Source organism: Schistocerca cancellata, chromosome 11, assembly GCF_023864275.1.
Source record: "Schistocerca cancellata isolate TAMUIC-IGC-003103 chromosome 11, iqSchCanc2.1, whole genome shotgun sequence".
Taxonomy (NCBI): Eukaryota; Metazoa; Arthropoda; class Insecta; order Orthoptera; family Acrididae; genus Schistocerca; species Schistocerca cancellata.
Genome location: NC_064636.1, coordinates 88,044,586 through 88,065,562, shown reverse-complemented (window position 1 = coordinate 88,065,562; position 20,977 = coordinate 88,044,586). Strand labels below are relative to the sequence as shown.

Sequence of the window (20,977 nt, the reverse complement as noted above, 5' to 3'; positions counted from 1 at the left end):
CATTAAAGTAACCTCTGGCGTGCCACAGGGGAGTGTTACGGGACCATTGCTTTTCACAATATATATAAATGACCTACTAGATAGTGTCGGAAGTTCCATGCGGCTTTTCGCGGATGACGCTGTAGTATACAGAGAAGTTGCAGCATTAGAAAATTGTAGCGAAATGCAGGAAGATGTGCAGCAGATAGACACTTGGTGCAGGGAGTGGCAACTGACCCTTAATATAGACAAATGTAATGTACTGCGAATACATAGAAAGAAGGATCCTTTATTGTATGATTATATGATAGCGGAACAAACACTGGTAGCAGTTACTTCTGTTAAATATCTGGGAGTATTCGTGCGGAACGATTTGAAGTGGAATGATAATATAAAATTAATTGTCGGTAAGGTGGGTACCAGATTGAGATTCATTGGGAGAGTCCTTACAAAATATAGTCCATCAACAAAGGAGGTGGCTTACAAAACACTCGTTGACCTATACTTGAGTATTGCTCATCAGTGTGGGATCCGTACCAGATCGGGTTGACGGAGGAGATAGAGAAGATCCAAAGAAGAGCGGCACGTTTCGTCACAGGGTTATTTGGTAAGCGTGATAGCGTTACGGAGATATTTAGCAAACTCGAGTGGAAGACTCTATAAAAGAGGTGCTCTGCATCGCGGTGTAGCTTGCTGTCCAGGTTTCGAGAGGGTGCGTTTCTGGATGAGGTATCGAATATATTGCTTCCCCCTACTTATACCTCCCGAGGAGATCACGAATGTAGAATTAGAGAGATTCGAGCGCGCACAGAGGCTTTCCGTCAGTCGTTCTTCTTGCGAACCATACGTGACTGGAACAGGAAAGGGAGGTAATGATAGTGGCACGTAAAGTGCCCTCTGCCACACACTGTTGGCTGGCTTGCGGAGTATAAATGTAGATGTAGATGTAGATGTAGATTAGTGCTAATGGGCTTCCTTCATTCTCACTATAGTTTTACGAGTATGACGAGTTTCAAAACTGTGGTGCTGCACTCTCTTCACACTCATCGGCATGTTCTCTCTTACTCAAGTGTGCAAGAGTGTAAAGCAAGTTGTGACATATTGTTAGAATGGAAGAGGAGCATACAATCTTGCTGCTGTAAAGTAGCACTGACAAGGAGGCATAATAACTGACTGTTGGAATCAGACGGACTTTAACAAAGCTGCATTTTGTGGAACTGTGGAGGGTGTAAGACGAAAATTTATTGATGCAATGTACACAATTGCAAATATGTTCCACCACAGGAGGAGCGATAACTGGAACAAGTTTCACACTACAGTCCATGTATAAGACAAAAAAAACAAACAAATTTCGTCCAATGCAAACAAAATGGTTGTATCCTAGTTTATTCCACCTCCACCGTGAGAAGACACGTGTGCTGCAGCAAATGAAAACTGGGCACAGAGCAACGTCACTGTCATGTCCCTACAACAAGAAAGGGCAATGTTTCTGTATTCGTTTGGTAATGGCAACTTGCATTTATGGGCTAATAACGAGTTGTGTAGCTTATCATTCATTTCTGTAATTTATTTTCGCAATTACTTACCATTTAGATTGCATTTCATCCTCACGTCGCGATTTTTAGTAGTGTTTGGTAACAGGTCAAAACTTTGTATCTGTCAACGTAATTCTTAGAATATTCTCTGAATGGATATTAAATATCAAAATAAGCATACAGAAGTGTCTGAAAATGTTTTTCTATATAAATTTATGTATAAACAGAACAATATTCACCGCTAACCAGTCAGTCATTTTAATGGTATATAATAATCATCATGCCCAATGGTTGCTTGCGTCATTTAGGTACATTAGACATTCAACTTGCATTTTCAGAATGGCTATAAAGCCAAAATCATTACTGTAAAAATTACCAAACTATCAGTTTAAGAAGTCACGGTTGCAAAATACTAACATGAATCCTTTACAGAAGAATGGAAAAACTGGTAGGAGCAGACCTCGGGGAAGATCAGTTTGGATTTCGAAGAAACATAGGAACACATGAGACAATACTCACAAAAGATAGGTTAAGGAAAGAGAAACCTACACTAATAGGATTTTTTAGATTTGGAGAAAGCTTTTGACAATGTTGACTGGAATATTCTCTTTCAAATTCTAAAGGTGGCAGGGGTAAAATACAGGGAGCAAAAAGCTAGTTACAATTTGTACAGAAACCAGATGGCAGTTATAAGAATTGAAGAGCACTAAAGGGAAGGGGTGGTTGAGGAGGGAGTGAGACAGGGTTGTAGCCTATACCTGATGTTATTCAATATGTACATTGAACAACCAGTAATGGGAACCAAAGAAAAATTTGGAGTAGGAATTAAAGTTCAGGTAGAAGTAGTAAAAACTCTGAGGTTTGCCAATGACATTGTAATTTTGTCAGACAAAAAAGGACTTGGAGGAGCAGTTTAACAGAATGGACAGTATCTTGAAAGGAGGATATAAGACCTGCTGGAACATGGAACCCGTGGTCTAAGGGTAGCGTCTTTGATTCATAATCAAAACGTCTTCGGTCCCGGGTTCGATCCCCACCACTGTCTAAATTTTGATAAATAATCAGCATTGGCGGCCGAAGACTTCCGGCATAAGAAGTCAGCCTCATTCTGCCAACGGCCTAGTCATAGAGGGCGGAGGAGCGGATAGAGGTTCAGGGCACTCTCTTGTCCTATGGGTGTGAAATTGCTCCTAAAGGCGGAAGAATCAGCAATGATCGACATGAGGATGCAGAAGGCAATGGAAACCACTGCATTAAAGACACGTAACGTGTATCCACAGGACATGTGGCCTGTAATTGAAGAAGTGTCATGATGATCTCTCCATTGGCAAAAGATTCCGGAATAGTCCCCCATTCGGATCTCCGGGAGGGGACTGCCAAGGGGGAGGTTACCATGAGCAAAAGATTGAATAATCTACGAAAGGATAACGTTCTACGAGTCGGGGCGTGGAATATCAGAAGCTTGAACGTGGTAGGGAAACTAGAAAATCTGAAAAGGGAAATGCAAAGGCTCAATCTAGATATAGTAGGGGTCAGTGAAGTGAAGTGGAAGGAAGACAAGGATTTCTGGTCAGATGAGTATCGGGTAATATCAACAGCAGCAGAAAATGGTATAACAGGTGTAGGATTCGTTATGAATAGGAAGGTAGGGCAGAGGGTGTGTTACTGTGAACAGTTCAGTGACCGGGTTGTTCTAATCAGAATCGACAGCAGACCAACACCGACAACGATAGTTCAGGTATACATGCCAACGTCGCAAGCTGAAGATGAACAGATAGAGGAAGTGTATGAGGATATTGAAAGGGTAATGCAGTATGTAAAGGGGGACGAAAATCTAATAATCATGGGCGACTGGAATGCAGTTGTAGGGGAAGGAGTAGAAGAAAAGGTTACAGGAGAATATGGGCTTAGGACAAGGAATGAAAGAGGAGAAAGACTAATTGAGTTCTGTAGCAAGTTTCAGCTAGTAATAGCGAATACCCTGTTCAAGAATCACAAGAGAAGGAGGTATACTTGGAAAAGGCCGGGAGATACGGGAAGATTTCAATTAGATTACATCATGGTCAGACAGAGATTCCGAAATCAGATACCGGATTGTAAGGCGTACCCAGGAGCAGATATAGACTCAGATCACAATATAGTAGTGATGAAGAGTAGGCTGAAGTTCAAGACATTAGTCAGGAAGAATCAATACGCAAAGAAGTGGAATACGGAAGTACTGAGGAATGACGAGATACGTTTGAAGTTCTCTAACGCTATAGATACAGCAATAAGGAATAGCCCAGTAGGCAGTACAGTTGAAGAGGAATGGACATCTCTCAAAAGGGCCATCACAGAAGTTGGGAAGGAAAACATAGGTACAAAGAAGGTAGCTGCGAAGAAACCATGGGTAACAGAAGAAATACTTCAGTTGATTGATGAAAGGAGGAAGTACAAACATGTTCCGGGAAAATCAGGAATACAGAAATACAAGTCGCTGAGGAATGAAATAAATAGGAAGTGCAGGGAGACTAAGACGAAATGGCTGCAGGAAAAATGTGAAGACATCGAAAAAGATATGATTGTCGGAAGGACAGACTCAGCATACAGGAAAGTCAAAACAACCTTTGGTGACATTAAAAGCAACGGTGGTAACATTAAGAGTGCAACGGGAATTCCACTGTTAAATGCAGAGGAGAGAGCAGATAGGTGGAAAGAATACATTGAAAGCCTCTATGAGGGTGAAGATTTGTCTGATGTGACAGAAGACGGAACAGGAGTCGATTTAGAAGAGATAGGGGATCCAGTATTAGAAACGGAATTTAAAAGAGCTTTGGAGGACTTACGGTCAAGTAAGGCAGAAGGGATAGATAACATTCCATCAGAATTTCTAAAATCATTGGGGGAAGTGGCAACAAAACGACTATTCACATTGGTGTGTAGAATATATGAGTCTGGCGATATACCATCTGACTTTCGGAAAAGCATCATCCACACAATTCCGAAGACGGCAAGAGCTGACAAGTGCGAGAATTATCGCACAATCAGCTTAACAGCTCATGCATCGAAGCTGCTTACAAGAATAATATACAGAAGAATGGAAAAGAAAATTGAGAAAGCGCTAGGTGACAATCAGTTTGGCTTCAGGAAAAGTAAAGGGACAAGAGAGGCAATTCTGACATTACGGCTAATAATGGAAGCAAGGCTAAAGAAAAATCAAGACACTTTCATAGGATTTGTCGACCTGGAAAAAGCGTTCGACAATATAAAATGGTGCAAGCTGTTCGAGATTCTGAAAGAAGTAGGGGTAAGCTATAGGAAGAGACGGGTCATATACAATATGTACAACAACCAAGAGGGAATAATAAGAGTGGAAAATCAAGAACGAAGTGCTTGTATTAAGAAGGGTGTAAGACAAGGCTGTAGCCTTTCGCCCCTACTCTTCAATCTGTACATCGAGGAAGCAATGATGGAAATAAAAGAAAGGTTCAGGAGTGGAATTAAAATACAAGGTGAAAGGATATCAATGATACGATTCACTGATGACATTGCTATCCTGAGTGAAAGTGAAGAAGAATTAAATGATCTGCTGAACGGAATGAACAGTCTAATGAGTACACAGTATGGTTTGAGAGTAAATCGGAGAAAGACGAAGGTAATGACAAGTAGTAGAAATGAGAACAGCGAGAAACTTAACATCGGGATTAATGGTCACGAAGTCAATGAAGTTAAGGAATTCTGCTACCTAGGCAGTAAAATAACCAATGACGGATGGAGCAAGGAGGACATCAAAAGCAGACTCGCTATGGCAAAAAAGGCATTTCTGGCCAAGAGAAGTCTACTAATATCAAATACCGGCCTTAACTTGAGGAAGAAATTTCTGAGGATGTACGTCTGGAGTACAGCATTGTATGGTAGTGAAACATGGACTGTGGGAAAACCAGAACAGAAGAGAATGGAAGCATTTGAGATGTGGTGCTATAGACGAATGTTGAAAATTAGGTGGACTGATAAGGTAAGGAATGAGGATGTTCTACGCAGAATCGGAGAGGAAAGGAATATTTGGAAAACACTGATAAGGAGAAGGGACAGGATGATAGGACATCTGTTAAGACATGACGGAATGACTTCCATGGTACTAGAGGGAGCTGTAGAGGGCAAAAACTGTAGAGGAAGACAGAGATTGGAATACGTCAAGCAAATAACTGAGGACGTAGGTTGCAAGTGCTACTCCGAGATGAAGAGGTTAGCACAGGAAAGGAATTCGTGACGGGCCGCATCAAACCAGTCAGTAGACTGATGAAAAAAACATACAATGTTTATGCAGGATGGCGCTCCACCCCATATTGCTAGACACGTGAAAGATCTCTTGCGCGCGTTTGGTGACAATCGTGTGCTCAGCTGCCACTTTCGTCACACTTGGCCTCCCAGGTCCCCAGACCAGAGTCCGTGCGACTGTTGGCTTTGGGGTTACCTGAAGTCGCAAGTGTATCGTGATCAACCGACGTCTCTAGGGATGCTGAAAGACAACATCCGACGCCAATGCCTCACCATAACTCTGGACATGCTTTACAGTGCTGTTCCCAACATTATTCCTCGACTACAGCTATCGTTGAGCAACGATGCTGAGCATTTCCTGTAAAGAACATCATCTTTGCTTTGTCTTACTTTGTTATGCTAATTATTGCTATTCTGATCAGATGAAGCGCCATCTGCCGGACAGTTTTTGAACTTTTGTATTTTTTGGTTCTAATAAGACCCTATGTCATTCCAAGCATGAGTGTCAATTTGTACCCCTCTATCTACATTCTACCGTGACTTATTCAGTTTTCAAATTTATACTGACTTTTTGATCATCCGGTACTATGATCCCCTGCATATCAGTACCATAGGGACTGTGAAGGCGAGGTTAGATGAATTACAGTGTACACAAAGGCATTTAATCAGCTAAGAGAAGGAAGAGACATACATGAAAAACACTAACAGGATAAAAGAATGCAAGACAGCAAAAAATTGGGGTTGGGAGGGGGAGAGGAGGGAGAGAGAGAGAGAGAGAGTATTGCCAAACACAGTGGCTTGCTGTCAATGTCATTAAATTTATTGATGATGGGAAGGAGAAAGCAACGACAGTTATGAAAGAAAAGGTGATTGAATGTAGAAGCATGTTAAGCAGTGAAAGGAGTGTAATTTAAGCAAGGAGAGACACAATGCACAGAATAGTGAGATTCAAACATATTTGCCATTGATGAAGGAGTAAAGTTTACACAGTAAATATTGCACTGATAACAGGGATTAACTTAGTAGGAAGAGTGCAGTTTCTGCAGTATTATGAACATTCAGACAAATATCAACTTTGTGAAATCCTTACAGCTTTCAACACACAGAAATGGTCCTCTGCGAGAGACACTGTTTTATCTACAGGAGTAAAATGCGTCAGAATAAACGAGTTGTCACATGCGAATGAGGCAACACAGTCTCAGAAAAGCCATGCTATAGACTAGGTTTTCAGAAAAAACTGAAGCAGTGGAACCAAACTGGCCTGTGGTGATTTTATTTGTTTACTAGCTATACATCCATGCTTCACAACGGAAGCTAAAGAAGGACCTTTGCATGAGTCATTCAGTAAAAATGGAACCCTCATAGGATCATTTTGTCAATAAATTACTCTTTCCTAGGCAAGAAGTCAAATATAAATGCAACCGATCAAAAGAAGAACACCAATTTCATTAAGTTTTTAATACGCAAAGTGAAATCAGTAAACCCACATATCCTATCCAGAAAAATTCAATGTCAGTTTGTATTCATAAACTGAAAAAAAGATTGTGGCACTATGCTCAAGATATCTGTGAATACCACATGAAAATTCGTTTAGCAGCTTTGGATATTAATGTCTTCAGACAGACAGACACAATGGTTTTACGTTTTTATTACGTATTGGTGTTCATTTATTACTTTTATAACCTCAATGAACCACTTTAGTCAATCATTAGCTGGTTGTCATCTCTGATAAGTGCATGTTTTATTACTTCTGAACTACCCATTATCTCTTCATATGTTCTTCCATCTTTTCTCATCTGTAAATACCCTTTTAACTCCATGTCATTTTTCTACTTTTTGTTTAAATTTAATTTTCTTGTTTTCAGAACCTGAGATTTTCAGTTTTGTTTTGCAAATCATCCATGATTATTTTTAGTTCTTCCATATCATCTCTAATTTCCTGGAGCCATCCTACTTGTTACTTCACATTCCAGAGTTTTCTATAATAATTCTTGTTAATCTGGTTTCTAGTGTCCTCATGATGTAGCCAAGAAAGAAATCTTATTCTAATGTGCAATACTCTCCAGTTCCCTCTACATCACTTCATTTGCCACTATTCTCCCTGCTCCCCCTTTTGACCTTTTTTAAATGCATTTTACAGCTATTACTCTCTCTACTTTTAGGATTTTGTTGACTGTGTGACTTTACAAAGAGATACACTTTTGTATGTTACCACTGACCTAAACACCGTCTCTTAGTGGTTACTTTCTTGAGGGTATTTTTGTTCTGTCGTTGCAACTACAAAAATCCATGATCTTTTTTTTTTTTTTCACCAGATGCGTTTCAATTTATTGGGGTAAAGCATCATCATCAGTCTGTAATTAAGTTATTTATGTTCTGATTTGCTTCTAGATCGAGAAACAGTTCATTAAGAATAAGTCGATTTGTACTTACGGTGATTTTTGGTTGATTTCTCGCTTACATAGTGAAATGCTATTTGCTAGCACATTGTTGTTTTCTGTGTTAGACACTCATAATTTTGGTCTAATTTTTAGTTGTTCTGCAGCTCTACGCATTTCTTATGTTTTTCATAACACACTTTTATGCACACCACTGTGTGTTGTGAAAAAAACATAAAAATGCACAGAGCTGCAGAACAACTAAAAATTAGACCAAAATTGTGAGTGCCTAACGCAGAAAAAGAAAAAAAAAGAAAAAAAAACAATGTGCTAGCAAATAGCATTTCCCAATGTAAGCAAGAATTCAACTGAAAATCACTGCAAGTACAAATCAACTTATTTTTAACGAACTGTTTCTCAATCTAAAAGCAAATCAGAATGTAGATAACTTAATTACAGATTGATGATGATTTACCTCAATAAAACGAAATGAGTCTGGTGGGGGGAAAAAATTATATATATCACGCATTTCTATAGTTGCAACGACCGAACAAAAATACGCTCAAGAATTACAAAGCAGCTATGGACACTATGACCACACAAATGAAGAACTTGGTGTTTTAATTTTGTTTTGATTAATAGACCACATAAGTTTTTGATCCTTCATCATTTTAACAGTTCTTTATTGGCATGTAAGAAATTTGCCGAAATGTTGTTGGAGAACAACGCATTGACTCGGCTGTCAACCCTCGAAGGTTTTATCATCACAGATTTTCTCATCCATTGGTGTGGTGGATGGGCTTGCCTAACAGTGCGACAACTGTCGAATACCAAACTTGTGTGATCATGTGCAATACACAGTACAATTGGTTTAATGTGCATCTCCCACCACAGCTATCACATTGCAATTCGTCTGTCATCTGTAGCCGAACCTATTCAAGTTGTGCCGCCTGTCAACCGAATGCAAGTGTGCAAGCGCCACATCAATAAAGCCATCTGATTGTGTCACTAAAATGGGGCTTGCACATTTGCATTCAGTTGACAGCCAGCTGTGATTGGAATAATAATTTCTAACATTGACCAGATCTGTACTTGAGGTGCATCTGAAGATGAGAACGGAATTCCTGAAACTGATCACATAATAATAAGAGAGACATTTTATTTATAATTGCATATCATATACAGCTGCATTCCACCATCTGCTAATCAGTTTTGATTCTGATGCAGCCAGAAATTTGTCTTTCAACTTCAGTTAACTCCCACTGTATCACAACAGGTTGGCTACTCAAACTTAACCCTTTCGTGGGCAAAATTATTCAGCAATTTTTTTTAATGAATAGAGAGCAGACAGTAGTTAACAGATAGGTATATCTATCATACATAATATCAAATTTGCTTCAACTGTGAGAGTGAGGTCACACAACAACGAGGGAAGTATTCTTACCACTGCCCTTCCTTGGAGTTAAATGACAAAACAACTTTTTCAATATATGTCTTATTTATTTGATAAATTTACTTCTCTTGTTACAATGATTGTTCACAATTACTTGCCACGAAATTTTCTGAAACATGGGTCTATGCAAAGTGGTATTTGGCAACATGTACAAAAACAGCGAGTGCTCTTTTCCGCAGCTTTGGTACTACAATGATGGCACCTCCACTAGGTTTCTCCTAAAATTGGTTGATGCTCCCCTACAGCCACATGACGGACATCTTCAGGTACTTTACCCCTTTTTGCCAGAAAGACAGGTTTTTGTCACGCCTTTTTCGCGATGAGAAGCCAGCGATCAATTTTCTGGCTAGATGGTGTAACATTACGAGTCAAGATAGCTGTAACGGAAATTGAATAGCGTAAAGTTATCATTAAAAACGCACGCCGCGCGATTTAATTGAATAGCGTAAAGTTATCATTAAAAACGCACGCCGCGCGATTTGTGACGATTTGGTTGGTCATAATAGTAGTAACATGCTTTTGAATACAATTAAAATATAACGGCGATACCTGTTTAGTGTTATTGGAAACAATATGTAGTGAATTAATGAGTAAGGTAGCCGATCCTATAAGAAGAGGTGAAATTGGGCATATTAAGGTGTTTTGCTTTATGTCGACTAAGCCGATTATACGGTGTCTTTTTTTTCGTTTACTCTTAGAAAAAAACAAACAAGTAACAAAGTGCTAATTGTGCGTGTGAAAAATATAGGGGCGAATTTTAAATAGCTACAGTGTGTAATCAGACTAACAAATGGACATTCAGTTACGCGAAATAGCGGACAGCGAAGTGTGGTCATTAAACTGAGTACACCTACAGGGCGGTCAATTCTGGGATAAGTCTATTCGCATCTCACGGTATTGAGACCGTTTTTTTTTTTATATTATATCACGGAGAGCGGGCTTCAATTTATAAAAAGGAGAAAAGCTGTATCATTATCATTGACTGTTGGTGTTAAGCAACCAAAACTGTTCATCAAAGGGTTTCGGTGAATGAGTGGTGAATGCGAAATGAAACTGTGAACGAAGTTATGTTAAATAAAGCAGAAGAGACAAGACAGTTTGGTCGTATCTGTTATTATTCCATCAACCGTAACATTTCTTCTCGTTGTACGAAGCCTTTATAGACGATCGTTATGACAATTTGCTTTGAAGGGATCTCGTTACGAGTTAAGTTTTGGGGACCTGGTCAACAGGGGATAGTTCGTAGATCTTAACTACTGCAGCTATTCTGGAATCAGGTGCTACCGTGACCGTTGTGTGTTGTCAATGGCTTAAGGTCATCATATCTCATGCTCTAAGATTGACGCGCCTTTCCTCTTGGTATAACGGTGTCTCACGGTAACAACGACAACGCCGACGGCGAAGGAAGATACGATAGAAGTGGCGCCCAACGTGGGGCTCGATCGAGGAGGATTGCTGCATCGAGTCGAGTGTCATCCGGATTCACGAACCCTAGAGTTGGAAAATATTGTAGCAGCCAGTGAGTCTGTCCAATGAAAGAGGTATTCTTCAATAATCGCTAAAAGTGAGCGATACTACCAGGTATGATTAAAATAACTGTATAATTATAAAAAAAGTTGAGACTTGTGATTTCGGTAGATAAATGTATGTAAATACATAGTGAAAATAAGTGTATGTCTTGGTAGTGATTAATCATGTCAAAACGAACGAAAAGAATACATGATAATGTGCAGTTGAGTAGAGTAATGAGTAGAGAGAGAGGAAAGTGAAGAGGATATGGATGATGCATCCCATGAGCTCAATCTGGGACAGGAGACATGTACAGATAATAATACAGTTATTGATTTAGAGCCGTTAGGAGATTCAAATACAATGATAAGTAAGGTAAGCAGCGTGGGAGAACATAAAGATCTTGAGGTTTCGGAAGTAGATCAGCGGCCGGCCGCGGTGGTCTAGCGGTTCTGGCGCTGCAGTCCGGAACCGCGGGACTGCTACGGTCGCAGGTTCGAATCCTGCCTCGGGCATGGGTGTGTGTGATGTCCTTAGGTTAGTTAGGTTTAAGTAGTTCTAAGTTCTAGGGGACTTATGACCTAAGATGTTGAGTCCCATAGTGCTCAGAGCCATTTGGACCAAGTAGATCAGCAAGTTGATCCTCAAAATGGAAATATTAATCAAAAAATGTTTGATACGCTGGTATCAATAAATACTCAAATGGGTGTAATGAATGGAAGACTTGGTTCACTAGAAAAATATAATAAGCAATTAAAAGAGGACAATCAAAAGTTAAACGAAAAATGTGAGGCCAAATTTGGTTCATTAGAAGTTAAAATGGATTCTTTGGAAAGCAAACTGAACAAAACTGAACACCTTTGATTATAAACTGGAAAATACTAAGAAAGAATTAAAGGCGGTCTGGGAGACTCAATTAAATGCGAAATTTGGAGAACTAGATGTAGAGTTTTCTAACACCTTAGAAAGGCAATATAATAATTTAATGGGAAAACTTCATGACGTAGAAAAGAAATATGAGGTAGTTTCGAAGAGTTATGATGGCCTGTCCAATAGGATGGTTAAGTGTGAAAGCAGCTGTTTCAATGCTAGCGCACAGATAGAAGAGCTTTCGAAACAAATAGTCGAGTTTGAGTCCGATGCTCGTAAGGGGATTGACAAGTATTTAGTAGATCAAACTAAAAGACTTGACGAAGATCTATCTGAATGGATAGAAATAAAAGAAAATGAAATTGTAGACAAGGTTAAGACTACTATTGGATCCCAGCCAAATGAAAATATCAATGAGCACCTAAGTAGAAACGATGAATTAATTAAGCTCTTCACTAGTGAAATTCAGAAAATAAAAGAGAAAATAGTTGCTGAGTTACCTAAATGGCAAAAGGAAACCAATCATAAATTGGCAGAGTTAGAACGAAAGTCATCACAAAATTTGTTGACAGAGGACGAACGTTCGGAGAATAGGTCGAAATACAACCGAACATGTGAAAATACGAAGTATAATTGTGGTGAAAATTTGCATTGGGAAGTTGATGATTCGGTTGGTAAAGATGATTCTTTTGGTCAGCGAGGATATTTGTCTTCTTTAAAGATGGAGAACAGCATTTTTAAAAGTAGACAATTCCCAACATTCTCCACTGAAAAGAACAACCTGCATCCGAAAATCTTTATCAATAATTTCAAAAGAATATTTCCACGTAGCTGGTCAGAACACGACCGACTTCAATTTATAGTATCCAAAATTATCGGAGAAGCCGCATTATGGGCCGCTGAAGTAAGTGAAAGTTGCCATACTTGCGCTGAGTTTGAACAACTTTTTTTGGCTAAATACTGGTCGTCGAATAAACAAGAGAAATTAAGAAAAGAGGTTTACCAACCTGAGTATTTTAACAGTAAAAGGAGTACTTTAAGGCAATATTTTGAAAAGTACATAAATAAGACACGTTATTGGAGTGATCCAATTTCTCACAAGGAAGTGATCAGAATTTTGAAGGGAAGGTTGCCCATAAATATACGTGAAAAGTTAATAAATGTTCCTGACTACGATGTAGAACAGTTCTTGTCGGTGATTGACTCTATAGATATGATTATGGAAGACGCAAGACAAATGAGTGGTAATCAAATGTCGACTCACACTCATAGTAATATGAATAATAATAATAATAATAATAATAATAATAATAATAATTTAACGTATGATAATAATAATACCGAAAACCAGGTCAAACCCGCATCACAGGAGCGTGGACAATCTTCATCCTATGGTTGCAATAAAAACAATGATTATAATAAATATAGAAGAGATACTTACTGTGCTAGAGGTAAACCTCGATATGGTGACGCGAATGTGCATAGTAGTGATAGTAATAAGAGTAACAGGTACCCAAGTGATGATCCCAATTGTATTCGACCTTGGGAAGATAATTCGAAGCATAATGTTCATCGGCAGGATGGAACAAATGCCTCGAGTCCTCATCCAGCACAAGGAGTTATACCAATGGGCGAAGGAGCCTCCAATGTGCGACGGGGTGAATACCATAACTCGGATCATACTGTACGGATTGTGGAAGTTCATGAACCCCCACCGATGACTCAACGAGATAGATTAAACTAATACCAGTCACCAAATGCCTTCCTAGGATGACTGGAAAGGAGAAGGAAGGCAGGCATCAATTTGAACTGAGAGTATTAAGGTACAATAATGATCAGGATAAAAGGAATGAATTAATTGAAGAAAAACCTGAAGTTTCTAATAAATGTGGACAAATTTTACAGGCAATAATTCCAACAAGTATAAATAATGTTGATGTTGAAATATTAATTCATACTGGAGCAACTATTAGTGTCATGACGCTGGACTGTTTAAAACAGATAAGCCGAGGGGTAAAAATACCCACTTTTCCTATCACAGGATGTACAGTGTCTGGCGCGTTCAGCGCAAAAATGCAAAAAGTTGTGAAACAGGTACATGTCGACATTACAATACGGGGGGCTCAAATAGAAAGTACATTCCTGGTTGTTCCTAAAATGACAGTACCATGTATCTGGGGTTTGGATTTTTTATGCGAGACCGGTGCAATCATTAATTTAGAGAAAGGTGAATGTATGTTTAATTCCAATGGTAATGTTTTGACAGCCACCCTGAGAATGGGCCGAGTAATTCCAAATCAGTTGTGTATGAATCTAATGGTAAAATATGTCAGTATTGATGATGAAAATGTGTATGATATATGCCTTATTGAATGTTCTGAAGAAATGATTGATAAAATGTCATTGCAGGAAAAGGTGTTAGAATCAGAATATTTATGTTATCCAAAGGGACGAACTGTACTACTTGTTGGAAGCATATCAGTCGATTTTTAGTAAAAGTCCAGGTATAATAAAAGACTTTGAATTCCATATAAAGACGTATGCACATAAACCCTTTTGTCGTACTTCCTATTCTATCCCATGGACAAAGAAAGAAGTAGTCAGAAAGGAAATCAATAAAATGTTAGAATGGGGTATTATTGAGCCCTCAGATTCCGAATATTGTAACCCTCTTGTGGCGGTAATTAAACCCAATGGTGACATCAGATTGGTGTTGTATGCCAGAGAGATCAATAAGATCATTATACCTGTACAAACGCGACCGGAGAACCTAGAAGAGTTAGTACAAAAGTTTTATGGTGCCCGCTTCTTAACTTCTTTGGATATGCGTAGTTCATATTGGCAAACTAGAATATCGAAAGAATCTAGAAAATATACTGCATTCATTTTTCTGGGCCGAAGTTACCAGTTTACAGTCATGCTATTTGGGTTGAAAATAAGCGGTGGTGTTTTCATATCGGCATCAGATACCGTACTGGGCAGAGACCTTTTGAATGAAGTTACGTTATACGTGGATGATTTGCTAATTGCTTCTGAAACTTTGGAGGAACATTTGGACTTATTAAGAAGAGTTTTTGCGAAATTTTTGGAATACGGAGTTACTGTAAATTTGAGCAAATCCAAGTTTGCTCATAACCAATTGAAATTTCTTGGACATATAATCACTCCTGAAGGGATAAAACCAAATCCTAAAAAGATGGATGCGATTAACAGATGTGCTTATCCAAAAAATAGGACGGAATTAAAGTCATTTATCGGCTTAGTTTCATTTTTTTGACGATTTTTACCCAATCAGTTAGGAAGCCAAGACTGCTTGTTACGGCTGTTAAGAAAAAATGTCATGTGGGAGTGGAACTCCGAATGCACGCAAGCTTTTGATAACATCCGCAATGCTTTGACTAATGATCCACTGTTACATCATCCGAGACTTGATCAAGATTTTTATATTGCTGCGGATGCTTCTGAAACAGGATTGGGTGCCACCCTTTTCCAGATGGACAATCCAGAAGATATCAGTACCATCAAAATAATTGGGTTTGCCAGCAGAACACTCTCTAGCTGTGAATGTGCATATTGTACTACTGAATTGGAAGTACTGGCCGTGGTCTGGTCCCTTAGAAAGTTTCTCTATTTTGTATATGGAAAGATCATTGTATTCTGTGACCACAAAGCTTCATCTTTTACTTTAACAGGAAGGATGTTCCATTCACGTTTAACCCGGTGGGCCTTGCTACTGCAAGAATATGATATTACGCTCAAATACATCAGAGGGAAAGACATCATAGCCGATGCTCTTTCAAGACTACCGAAAAGAAAGAATGACGACGAGTGTAAAGAACGGACTATTGACTTTAAAGTCATGAATTTATCAAGGCAATATTGTGAGAGGCAGATTTCACAGCTATATCGAAGTCTTCCACAACTGCAAGAAGATGATAAGTTGTGGAAAGCCATTAGGCATGCTGTTGAAAGCAAAACGCTAAGTCACTCTCAAGAACAGTATCAATTAAAATCCCGAATATTGTATCGAAAGAAGGATGAAGGAGATGTTTGGAAAGTTTGTGTTCCAAATAAATATTTAGAATCACTAGTATGGTACACTCACTTGAACTGGGGTCATTTTGGTGCCGCTAAATGTACAGCCAAAATAGCACAATACTGCTATCATCCAAATTTGGGACGTATAGCTACAAATATTCTTAAGAAGTGCAAAATATGTCAGAAGGCGAAACCCATAAACTATTGTCGGAAGATAGAATTACATCCTATCATCCCACAACAACCTTTAATGTTGGTGTCATGTGATGTCTGTGGACCATGTCCCATGACACGTGGACGGTTCAAATATGTATTGGCTTTCTATGATCTCTTTTCAAAATATGTGAAATTATATCCTTTGAAAAATCTCCACGTTCGACCCATGTTACGCAAATTTATTAACAACTATATAACTGAGCTTGGCAAACCTATAATGGTCTTGACAGACAACGCTGCTTATTATACAAGCAAAGTATGGAGAGACACTATGAAAGAACAAGGAATCCACCACATTTACATCTCAAGATTTTACCCTTGTGGAAATCCGGTTGAGAGAATCTTCCGAGAATTGAACCGATTTTTACAGACGTACATACCCAAACAACATTATAAATGGATCGATTGGATTTATGAATTTGAGAAAGTGTATAATGACTTACCACACTTATCGACAGGTTATTCACCTAACCAAATAGTACTTGGTGAAAGTATTGTGCCAGAATGGATGAAGAAATTACCTGCGATAGAACAAAAGATTACCAAGAAAGAAGATATGGTGAAGAAGGTCTACAAAAACCTGAAGCATCAAGCACAATTGAGAAAAACCCGTTTTGATAAAAATGTGAAGAAAGTAGTCACATATGATGTAGGGGAAGAAATTTTATTGAGAAATCACCCAAAAGCATCAACCAGGAAAAGACTGAATAAGAAATGGCAATATTTATATACAGGTCCATACAAAATAATGAAAATACCTCATGAAGGGAGCTACCTCCTGGCAGATTGTGATACTGATGTAATTAAAGGCTTGTTCCCTCACATAGACCTGAAGAAGTATTATCAATAATGAGCAAAATATAGATTCAAGAAACATTGAATGATACCAAGACTACTCTCAGTGGACTAAATAAAAGCACCAGTGGATAAATACGTACTTATACTAACTTACAAAGAAAATTAAAGAATGTACCGACGATTTCCATGAGATACCTTCTTGGTATCAGCAACAATGTCGATGCTGAAATATGATTTATCCTCTCACCGAATAGCGAGGATGGATGATTTAAAAGTGGAATTAAGAGGAACAGAAAAGGACCAAATCCTCTCTGGTTAAACAAGTGGCCTAATAAGGGTTTTGGCCTAGGATGCCAATCGTCGAACCCGGCTGTGATCCCTGCCTTGCACAGTCGGTTGAAGAACTGAGGACTTCATCCAAGAAAAAAAAAAAAAAAAATGTGGTGTGAATATGAAGTGATTAGTGCGAAGTGTTTCTAAGACAACCTATAAACAAATGTGGAATTTAGTTAAGGGCATTTTGTCTAGGCCCATTAACTCAACTTAAATCTTGTAGAATGTATGTACTGACTTGTTGAGTGAATCTGAGAGTGAGTGTATTCGCCGAAACAAATACCCTCTCCTGTCACAGTACACAAAAAAAAAAAAATTAGCCTGTTCTGTCTGGAACCCTCTTGAAGACATCACAGTCTGGGGGGCCGTGTAACATTACGAGTCAAGATAGCTGTAACGGAAATTGAATAGTGTAAAGTTATCATTAAAAATGCACGCCGCGCGATTTAATTGAATAGCGTAAAGTTATCATTAAAAACGCACGCCGCGCGATTTGGTTGGTCGTAATAGTAGTAACATGCTTTTGAATACAATTAAAATATAACGGCGATACCTGTTTAGTGTTATTGGAAACAATATGTAGTGAATTAATGAGTAAGGTAGCCGATCCTATAAGAAGAGGTGAAATTGGGCATATTAAGGTGTTTTGCTTTATGTCGACTAAGCCGATTATACGGCGTCTTTTTTTTCGTTTACTCTTAGAAAAAAACAAACAAGTAACAAAGTGCTAATTGTGCGTGTGAAAAATATAGGGGCGAATTTTAAATAGCTACAGTGTGTAATCAGACTAACAAATGGACATTCAGTTACGCGAAATAGCGGACAGCGAAGTGTGGTCATTAAATTGAGTACACCTACAGGGCGGTCAATTCTGGGATAAGTCTATTCGCATCTCACGAGGGACGCGGTATTGAGACCGTTTTTTTTTTTTTATATTATATCACGGAGAGCGGGCTTCAATTTATAAAAAGGAGAAAAGCTGTATCATTATCATTGACTGTTGGTGTTAAGCAACCAAAACTGTTCATCAAAGGGTTTCGGTGAATGAGTGGTGAATGCGAAATGAAACTGTGAACGAAGTTATGTTAAATAAAGCAGAAGAGACAAGACAGTTTGGTCGTATCTGTTATTATTCCATCAACCGTAACATTTCTTCTCGTTGTACGAAGCCTTTATAGACGATCGTTATGACAATTTGCTTTGAAGGGATCTCGTTACGAGTTAAGTTTTGGGGACCTGGTCAACAGGGGATAGTTCGTAGATCTTAACTACTGCAGCTATTCTGGAATCAGGTGCTACCGTGACCGTTGTGTGTTGTCAATGGCTTAAGGTCATCATATCTCATGCTCTAAGATTGACGCGCCTTTCCTCTTGGTATAACGGTGTCTCATGGTAACAACGACAACGCCGACGGCGAAGGAAGATACGGCAGAATGGATCCTGTATGCGAGCTGATCATACTGTCCACTTTCTCTTTTACTTATTTTCCACAAGATAAAACTGTTCACTACAGCAACGTCCACCAGGAAATAAAATATTCTGTGCCACCATTTTACGGAACGTCTGCCAATAGCACACCTTTCTCGTATTTGATCAAACTTATCGACACCACCCATTATTTTGTCGTATTCTGCCACAACTTCAGGACAAGAAATCTCTGTACTAGTACCATCTTTGTTTTTCCTTTTCACTGTGGCTGTTTCTGTTGCGTCATGAATTGAGGACAGGAAAGCGGCTAGACAGTTATCCATCCATTTTACTGCAGAAATGGCTTCTTTTGTTTCAAACTGGAATTCTCCTCGTTCCAATTTTATGTTTTCCTTCATAAATTTGGGTAAATCTTTCCTGTTGGTCTTCACTGTTGCACATCCATACACACCCTTCTTCAAAAATGTTGACATCAATTTCATGGTGGTGAAGAATCTGTCAAATGCAACTACATTATTTTTATTATTTATTTCCTTTGTTAGATCTACTACAACCCTTTTGCCCAATGTCAAGTCACTATCTGTCTATACCTGCCTGTGTAAACATCAAAGTTCATTATATATTCAGTGAGTGGATCTGACAAGCACCACACTTTGTAGCCTTGTTTCACCGGCTTCATTGACATATACGGTTTCATAGACGATCGTCCTTTGAAACAAATCATCGATTCTTCCACTGACATAAATGATGAGGGCTCACAATTATTCTTACAGCTCTGCAAAAGCTTTTCAATCAATGGCCGTAATTTATACATTTATCATATTCTGGATGATTTCTTGGCTTTGCAGTTTCTTTGTTATTATAGTGAACATTCTCTACAATCTTTTGAAATCTTTTACTTGTCATTACATTAGCAATTGGCTCTACTTTTAGTATAGGATCTGAAGTCCAGAAGTTAGAGAGAGCAGAAAGTTTTTGAATTCTCATTACAATAAGACATCCTATGTAAGCTCTCATTTCTTGAGTAGTTGTGTCCACCCAGGTTTTTGATGGGTATCTACTACCACGATTTTGTTTTGCATACAAGTTTGTTTCATTTACAATGAGAGTGAAATCATCATCATCAAACAAATTAGAAAAATAAGTGAGCTCCTGATCATTGGCACTACAGAGAAATTTTTGTTTTCCTTCCATTTGTGTTTCAAAGCTGTTCTTTACATTGTTGAAGTAAGAACTGTCGCCGTTCCATTCTTCTTCACTTTCACTGTCCAACATGTCACTACTGGCAACAGTCGGAAGCACGAATGATTCACTGTCATCTTCATCACCATAAATGTCTCGTTCCACAGAAACATGCCTTGAAGCACTGGTGACGGTGTTATCTAGAACATTCAGTTCATCTGCAGCACCTTCATCTCCTTCAGTTTCTGAATCACATTTATCAGGTAATGAAAATAATATATTGTAAATTTCAACATGTTTGAGATTGGTGAGGTCTAGGGAATGAGACATCTGAAAGGAAAGCAATGTCAGGAAATAGAGAACTGGAGAGTGTAAAAAATACTATGAGAGATTCAACGGAAGCAAGCACTTGGTTCGGTATGGTAAACTTGATATTCTTTAGTAACATAATGATCTGTGCATTATTTCTGAAACCCACTACGTCAAAAATGTCAAATAAATGTGGTAAAATATAGAAATATTTGTTCTAGAGACGTAAAACAATGGGCTACCAAAGAGGCGGTGGGAAGGATACTACAAGTAAAGTCCACAAGTAATGTAAGTAAAACACATTTTACAACAAACAGGGAAAACCAAATAATAAGACACCATAGCAAAAATTAAAAGTATTTACCTTATGCTATTGCTTTGAGGAAAAAAATCACAAAGTGTCATGCTAACAGCTACAGAGCAACACTATGCTATAAAATGCCTCTGTGCGAAGGTACAGCAAAAACCGAGGGAACTTCCGATTGGAAGTATACTGTTCACTATGTGTTAGCACTATACAGAAGTGGGAACAGTGAATCCCACGGGACTAGGAGAGAGTTCATTGTAGTGGGAAGCATGTTTCCCACGGCTCACGAAAGGGTTTAAAAAAAAAAAAAATTCCATGGGAATTCCAGGTGTGAGGAGAAAATGGTGTTAAGGAGCTCTTGATAAATTAATGGTGAGTGGGGAGG

At 38.7% G+C, this 20,977-nt stretch overlaps 1 protein-coding gene across 1 annotated transcript in view; it reads right to left on the bottom strand.

Moving 5' to 3' along the window:
* Positions 1–20,977, bottom strand: part of LOC126108247 (protein shuttle craft) — a 276,697-nt gene that overhangs the window by 160,854 nt on the left and 94,866 nt on the right. The window lies entirely within an intron of this gene.